Raw genomic sequence first — 7,680 nt, forward strand, 5'->3', positions numbered from 1 at the left:
AAATCCGCTGTTACGAGACTGTCACTCAGATAAAATGTTAAAGAAAGACACATACTGCTCTGAAGAACAGTTATAGAACTGACTTTCAGATGAATGTAGTAAGAAGTCATGTTTTCAAGCTGACCAATGACTGAAATAACCATGGCTACACCATACTGTGGTCCATCAGTTTATGGGGATGTTATAGTTCTTAAAGGTTTGAAGATTAGAGGCAGTTAGATGGCAGTAGATAGAGTTCTAGAGCAGGAGTGAGGAAAATTCTAAGTTCAAATCCAGTCTCAAGCATTTATTAGTTGTGTGAACCTGAGCAATTCACATCCTCTGTCTACTTCAGTTTCCTCATCTGTAAAGTGGGGATAATATTAGAATTTGCCTCCCAGGGTTGTTTTAAGTGTAAAAATGAGATAATGTTGTAAAACTTTGCAAATTTTATGGCATTCTATAAATACTAGCTATTATTATAACTGCCAAAATCATAAATCAAATAACAAGAAACTCTAAGATTACACATATTTATTTTTATTTTACTTGATAAAATAAAGATGAGCTGATACTATCAGGAGGTTCAAACTTGTGAAATTAAAGATTGTTGACAAAACAGAGAAAAAACTTTAAGAAAAAGAAGGCAAATAAGCTGTACTTGGAAAGATGGGGACAGAAAACATAAGAGACTTCCAGCTCAGATCACTAACTCTTCAACTGTTTTGCTGATGGGTAGAACAATGAGGAGAAACTGCTAGAAGCTCACTGGTACTGAGCTGAATCTTGTTCTCCGTGAAGAAATCCTATTGCTTATATCTCTCTTATGTCACTGCAAGGGAAACTAGGTAGTGCAATGAACAAAGAACTGCATCTGGAGGATCTGAGTTCAAATCCAGCCTCAGATATTTATTAGTTGTGTGACCCTGGGCAAGTCACTTACACCTGTTTGTCTGGGTTCATTGTAAAATGAACCCTAGAGAAGGAAATGGCAAATCACTCCATTATCTTTGCCAAGAAAACCCCATGAACTTTATCCATGGGGTCAGGTAGAGTCAGATATGCCTGAATGACAGCAATAAGTGTCACTGCAGTCCAAGAAAGGAACAATCTCTCAGGGATCCTTTTGTTGTCATCTACTGTCTTCTCTGATGTGGGGAAGAGAAATAGAGTCAAAGATAAGCTTTTATCCCTTTTTCTTTGAGCTGTGCTTTACTGTAAGAACCTTGGAACTATTTACACAATGCAGAATCCTCTGCTGTTGACATATCTAAGAAACTTGGATACTCTCTGGATTAAGGGAGTAGACTGTCAATAAAAAGCAGTAACACATTTGCTCAGTTCCCTATTAAGGGCTGTGTAATAAAAAGTGTTTGTCATTGTTTCATATAGAGAACAGAAGACAAACGGTTTTGGGGACCAGTCAAGATGATAGAATCCTACTAAATACACCACAAAGATTTAGAAAATGCCTCTAACTACACCACAAATACTGCACCATACTGATTTCTGATGTGGAAAACTAAGGGGGGAAAAGCGAATCATTTTTCCAGGCCAGTTCAACATAGGGAGATAGAGAAGACTACAAATTTCAAGGGATAGAGTCTAATTAAGAGTGTACCAAGTGGACTCTTCCTGCCCAGATATAAAATAAGGACCTGTGGCTGTGTGCTGGGGAAGGGACAAGTCCTAGATCCAGCACCAAGAGGTCTGACACTGTTCAGAAAACAATAGCAGGTGCCAACTTTGTCATTCTTATAGATCCAGTACAGATTGAGAAGAAAATCTCTCCTTAGGGGTGGGAGACTGGGAAAAGGAGTAGTTTTAACCCAAAACCATACAACTATCCAAAGATCAGGAACAATAAAGTAGTAGTTGTATGTTTCTGACCCTTAACCCAGGAAAGGAGCTCAGATCAAAGAGGAGCCTATAGTTCCATCCCTGAACCAGGAGAGCTTGACAGCTGTCTGACAGTGGCCAATTCCAGCAATTATCTCCTGGAGTGCCATCCAGGTGCAAGCTCAAGGTTATGTTGCTCAGGTCCAAAACCAGACCAGGAGTTTGGAGAACTCAGACTAGGAGAGCACGTTCACATCTTGCCCTAAGTTACAAAATTGTTGATACACTGAAAGCATATAGGTCCCCAGCCTGAAACCCTTCAATAACACAATACTCAATACCAGAAAAATGCAGTACTGGATAAATACACTTGAAATATAAAATTCCCATGGGAAAATAAGAAACCAGAATAAAATCTACTGTGTTGCATCTGAAATCAAAAAGACATTAATATCAATCATGATCTCAGGCAAGACAACAGCAAAAACTGACTTGATTAAAAGAGACAAATAAAGCTACATTTTGATGAATAGCAAAGATAAATAACAACTTATCCTTCTCAGATCTAGCTAAAAATAACTAAAAAAAAGCAAAAAGTTAAGGATCTGAATAAAATTTAGGAAAGTTATGAAAAATTTAAGCCATTATTCAATGAGAATAGAAATATACGTATTTCATAACTGTGCCTAACACCTTTACATAAATGATCGTATAGTATGACATAAAAACCTCACGAGCAAATGCAGAAAAATTAGATATTTTAAACATCATATTTTGCATTTTTCTGTATTATATATTTGCATATGCAAAAAATCAAATTTTTACAATTATAATTAGCAAGACAATAAAAAATTGTACTCAGTAATGAATAGTGGAAAAAAAGAATTAAAAATCAATTGGAGACTACGTAATTTTACCTTAAAGAAAGAATAGATCAAAGAACAAAATATAAATACAATAGTTAATATAGTTAAAGTTAATCATAAAAAAGAGACAACATACCAAGGATGCAGTCAAAGCAGTCTTTAGGGGAAGTTGTATATCTCAAAACTTTCATAAAGAAAGAGAAAAGAAACAGATCAATGAATTGGCTGTGAAGCTAAAAGAACTAGAAAGCCAACAATTTTTTAAAACACTAGAATAGAAAACTTGAAAGAAGAGATTAACAAAAAAAAGGAAAAAAATAATAAATAAAAATGAAGCTGTTTTGAGAAAATAAAATAAAATTGACAATCATTAACTAATTTTACTTAAAATAAAGATGAAAGAGGGGGAGGAGCCAAGATAGAGGAGTAGAAAGATACACATATGCTAGCTCCGAACCCACAGCCCATAAAATATCTGTAAAGAAAAGCTCCCAACAAATTCTGGAGCAACGGAAGACACAGAGCAACAGAGTGGAGGAGATTTCTGTTCCTGAGAGCCCTGAAAACAGACACCAAAGGTCCGTCACGCACCAGACCCAGAGCAGAGCCCAGCCCTGCCTTGGCCAGGTGGCACCGAGAGGAGCAGATGCCGGCAGGCTTCAGGGACAGAAGCTCCAGCAGCCATGCAGGTCCCTCCTCCCACAGGCACCAAAGGTCAGTGAGAGAGTCTCTTTGGCTCGCCAGGAGGGGAGCAGGGTGTCTCCATGGCTCGGGCCCCCTCAGGAGGCAGCAGTGGAGGCAGCAGTGGACAGGGCTCCCCAAGCAGGCAGGAGCTCGGATTTATTGTTGAAGGTCTCTGCATAAACCCCCTGAGGGAACTGAGCCCAGTGTGGCAGCCCTGCCCGCACCTGAACTTAATCTCACACTGAATAGCAGCCCCTCCCCACCAAAAGCCCTGAGGCTGGGAAGCAGCATTTGAATCTCAGACCCCAAGCACTGGCTGGGTGGATCTGGAGGTGAGGTGGGTATGGAGAGGACATTCAGAAGTCAAGTCACTGGCTGGGAAAATGCCCAGAAAAGGGTAAAAAAATAAGACCATAGAAGGTTACTTTCTTGGTGAACAGATATTCTTCCCTTCCTTTCAGATGAGGAAGAACAAGGCTTACCATCAGGGAAAGACACAGAAGTCATGGCTTCTGTATCCCAAATATCCAGAATAAATATTCAATGGGCTCAGGCCATGGAAGAGCTCAAAAAGGATTTTGAAACTCAAGTTAGAGAGGTGGAGGAAAAACTGGGAAGAGAAATGAAAGGCATGCAAAAAAAAGCATGAAAAGCAGGTCAGCACCTTGCTAAAGGAGACCCAAAAAAATGCTGAAGAAAATAACACCTTGAAAAATAGGCTAACTCAAGTGGCAAAAGAGGTTCAAAAAGCCAGTGAGGAGAATAATGCTTTAAAAAGCAGAATTAGCCAAATGAAAAAGGAAGTTCAAAAGCTCACTGAAGAAAACAGTTCTTTCAAAATTAGAATGGAACAGATGGAAGCCAATGACTTCATGAGAAACCAAGAAATCGCAAAGCAAAACCAAAAGAATGAAAAAATGGAAGATAATGTGAAATATCTCATTGGAAAAGCAACTGACCTGGAAAATAGATCCAGGAGAGACAATTTTAAAATTATGGGCCTACCTGAAAGCCATGATCAAAAAAAGATCCTAGACATCATCTTTCATGAAATTATCAAGGAAAACTGCTCTGAGATTTTAGAACCAGAGGGCAAAATAAATATTCAAGGAATCCACAGATCACTGTCTGAAAAAGATCCTAAAAGGGAAACTCTTGGGAACATTGTGTCCAAATCCCAGGTAAAGGAGAAAATATTGCAAGCAGCTAGAAAGAAACAATTCAAGTATTGTGGGAATACAATCAGGACAACACAAGATCTAGCAGCTTCTACATTAAGGGATCAAAGGGCATGGAATATCATATTCCAGAAGTCAAAGGAATTAGGACTAAAACCAAGAATCACCTACCCAGCAAAACTGACTGTAATACTTCAGGGGAAAAAATGGTCTTTCAATGAAACAGAGGACTTTCAAGCATTCTTGATGAAAAGACCAGAACTGAAAAGAAAATTTGACTTTCAAACACAAGAATGAAGAGAAGCATGAAAAGGTAAACAGTAAAGAGAAGTCATAAGGGACTTACTAAAGTTGAACTGTTTACATTCCTACATGGAAAGACAATATTTGTAACTCTTGAAACTTTTCAGTATCTGGGTAGTTGGTGGGATTACACACACACACACAGAGAGAGAGAGAGAGACAGAGACAGAGACAGAGAGCACAGAGTGAATTGAATAGGATGGGATCATATCTTTAAAAAATGAAATTAAGGGGTGAGAGAGAAATATATTGGGAGAAGAAAGGGAGAAATTGAATGGGGCAAATTATCTCATAAAAGAAGCAAGTAAAAGACTTTTCAGTGGAGGGGAAAAGGGGGGAGGTGAGAGAAAAAACATGAAGCTTACTCTCATCACATTCAACTAAAGGAATAAAATGCACACTCATTTTGGTATGAAAATCTCTTACAATATAGGAAAGTGGGGGAGAAGGGGATAAGCAGGGTGGGGGGGATAATGGAAGGGAGGGCAATGGGAGGAGGGAGCAATTTGAAGTCATCACTTGGGGAGAGACAGAATCAAAAGAGAGAATAGACGCGATGTGGGGCAGGATAGTATGTAGTTAGTCTTACACAACACAACTATTATGGAAGTCATTTGCAAAACTACACATTTATGGCCTATATTGAATTGCTTGCCTTCCCAAAGAGAATGGGTGGGGAGGGAGGGATGAAGAGAAGTTGGAACTCAAAGTTTTAGGAACAACTTTTGAGTACTCTTCTTGCTACTAGGAAATAAGAAATACAGGCAATGGGTTATAGAAAGTTATCTGGCCCTACAGAACAAAAGAGAAGATAGGGACAAGGGAAGGGAGGGATGATAGAAGAGAAGGCAGATTGGTTATAGGGGCAGTTAGAATGCTCAGTATTTTGGGGTGGCAGGAGGGGATAAATAGGGAGAAAATTTGGAACCCAAAATTTTGTGAAAATTAATGTTAAAAGCTAAATAAAAAAATAAATAAATTTAAAGAAAAAAAAGATGAAAGCCTAGTTGTCAGCATAAATAATTTTAAAGGTGAATTCACACAAAAAAATGAAGAAGTAAAAGAAATAATTAGAAACTGTTTTGCCAAATCATATGTTAATAAAAATGTCCATCTAAATAAAATGAATATTTATAAAAATCTAAAAGGGCCAAGATTAATAGAATAAGAAATAGAGGACTTGAGCAATTGAACCTCAGAAAAAGACGTTTTAAAATCCATAAATTAGCTCCAAAATCCAGCAGGAAAAGAAAGAAAAACAGCCATTTAAAATAACTAGAATGTATGAAATGCATGAGACTAGTTATCAAGATATACACAAGAATTATATTGATTCATCTACATACCATTCCTTATACAAACATAAATGGCACTAAACAATTGGAGAAATATTAATTACATTATGTAACTCAAGCCAATATAATAAAAATAGCAACATTACATGAATAAATTTACTGATTCATTGGCATACCAATAAAATTACCAAAGAATTACTTTATAGAGCTGGGAGAAATGATAAAATTAATCTAAAAGAACATAAGGTCAAGAATCTTAAGGAAATTGAAAAAGAAAGAAGAGACCTCAGCACACCAGATTTCAAATTGTATTACAATGTAATAATCATAAAAAAAACAATTTGGTATTCGTTAAGAAGTAAAGAGGTGAACAGATGCAACTGACTTGATAAATAATATGCAGAAAAATGAGCACAATAATATAATGTTTGATAAACTTAAAATCCCAGCTATTGTAACAAAAGCTCACTATTCAACAAAAACTGCTGGTGAGACTGGAAACCAATTTGACAGAAAGGAGATATATACCAACATACCATATAACAATATAAGCTCTAAATGTGTGTTCATCCTTTGTTGCTGAAGAAGACTATGCCATCAGAGAAATGATGACATGACTTGCACTTGACTTTGTTTTGAGTGAGGGAGGGCTGTGCAGGTCACCAGCCTCACTTCTCCTCCAGAGCCATCTGAATCCAGTGACCAGAAATTCATCAAGATGACTGGAGATGACCCAGGATGAGGCAGTTGGGGTTAAGTGACTTGCCCAAGGTCACACAGCTAGTGAGTGTCAAGTGTCTGAGGTGAGATTTGAACTCAGATCCTCTTGACTCCTGCATTGGTGCTCTATCCAAAATACGAACATGACTTAAATATAAAGTGTGGCATCATAACACATTGAAGGAGCAAGAGGAAAAAAATACCTTTGCAATCTATGTTTAGTTCATAATTAAATAAAGCACAAAGATGAGAACAGAAAATGAAATTAGTGATAAATTTTATATAAAATTGCAAGTTTTGTTTCAGGAACAAATCCAATGCAGCTAAAATTTAAAGGGATGCAGGTACCTGAAGGGTGAACAGGACAGAATCTTTGTAGCAAAATTCTCTAATAAAGGTCTCATTTCCAAGACTAATAAGAATACATGCCATTCTGCAGTTGGATATGGAACGATTTTCAGAGGAAGAAATCTAAGTTATCAAATTAAAGTACCTTTGAGGTTCTACTCCACTCTCATCAGACTGGCAAAGCTACCAATAAAAGGAAAATAAATAACAAACACTGAAGGGGCTATGGCAAAATTAGGTACATTAGTGGACTGTAGGTGAAACTGTCAATGAGTCTAGTCATTATGGAAAAAATTATGGAATTATGCCCAAAAAATCTACTAAACTGAGCACCAGTGATATCATTACTAGATCTATATTCTAAGAGATCAAATAAAGAGGAAAATGTTTGAAAATAGTAGCTCTTTTGTGACATCAAAGAACTAGAAACTGAGTGGAGGTGCCCATCATTTAGGGGCAATGGTGGAG

This window comes from Notamacropus eugenii, chromosome 1, assembly GCF_028372415.1.
Source record: "Notamacropus eugenii isolate mMacEug1 chromosome 1, mMacEug1.pri_v2, whole genome shotgun sequence".
In the NCBI taxonomy this organism is placed as follows: domain Eukaryota; kingdom Metazoa; phylum Chordata; class Mammalia; order Diprotodontia; family Macropodidae; genus Notamacropus; species Notamacropus eugenii.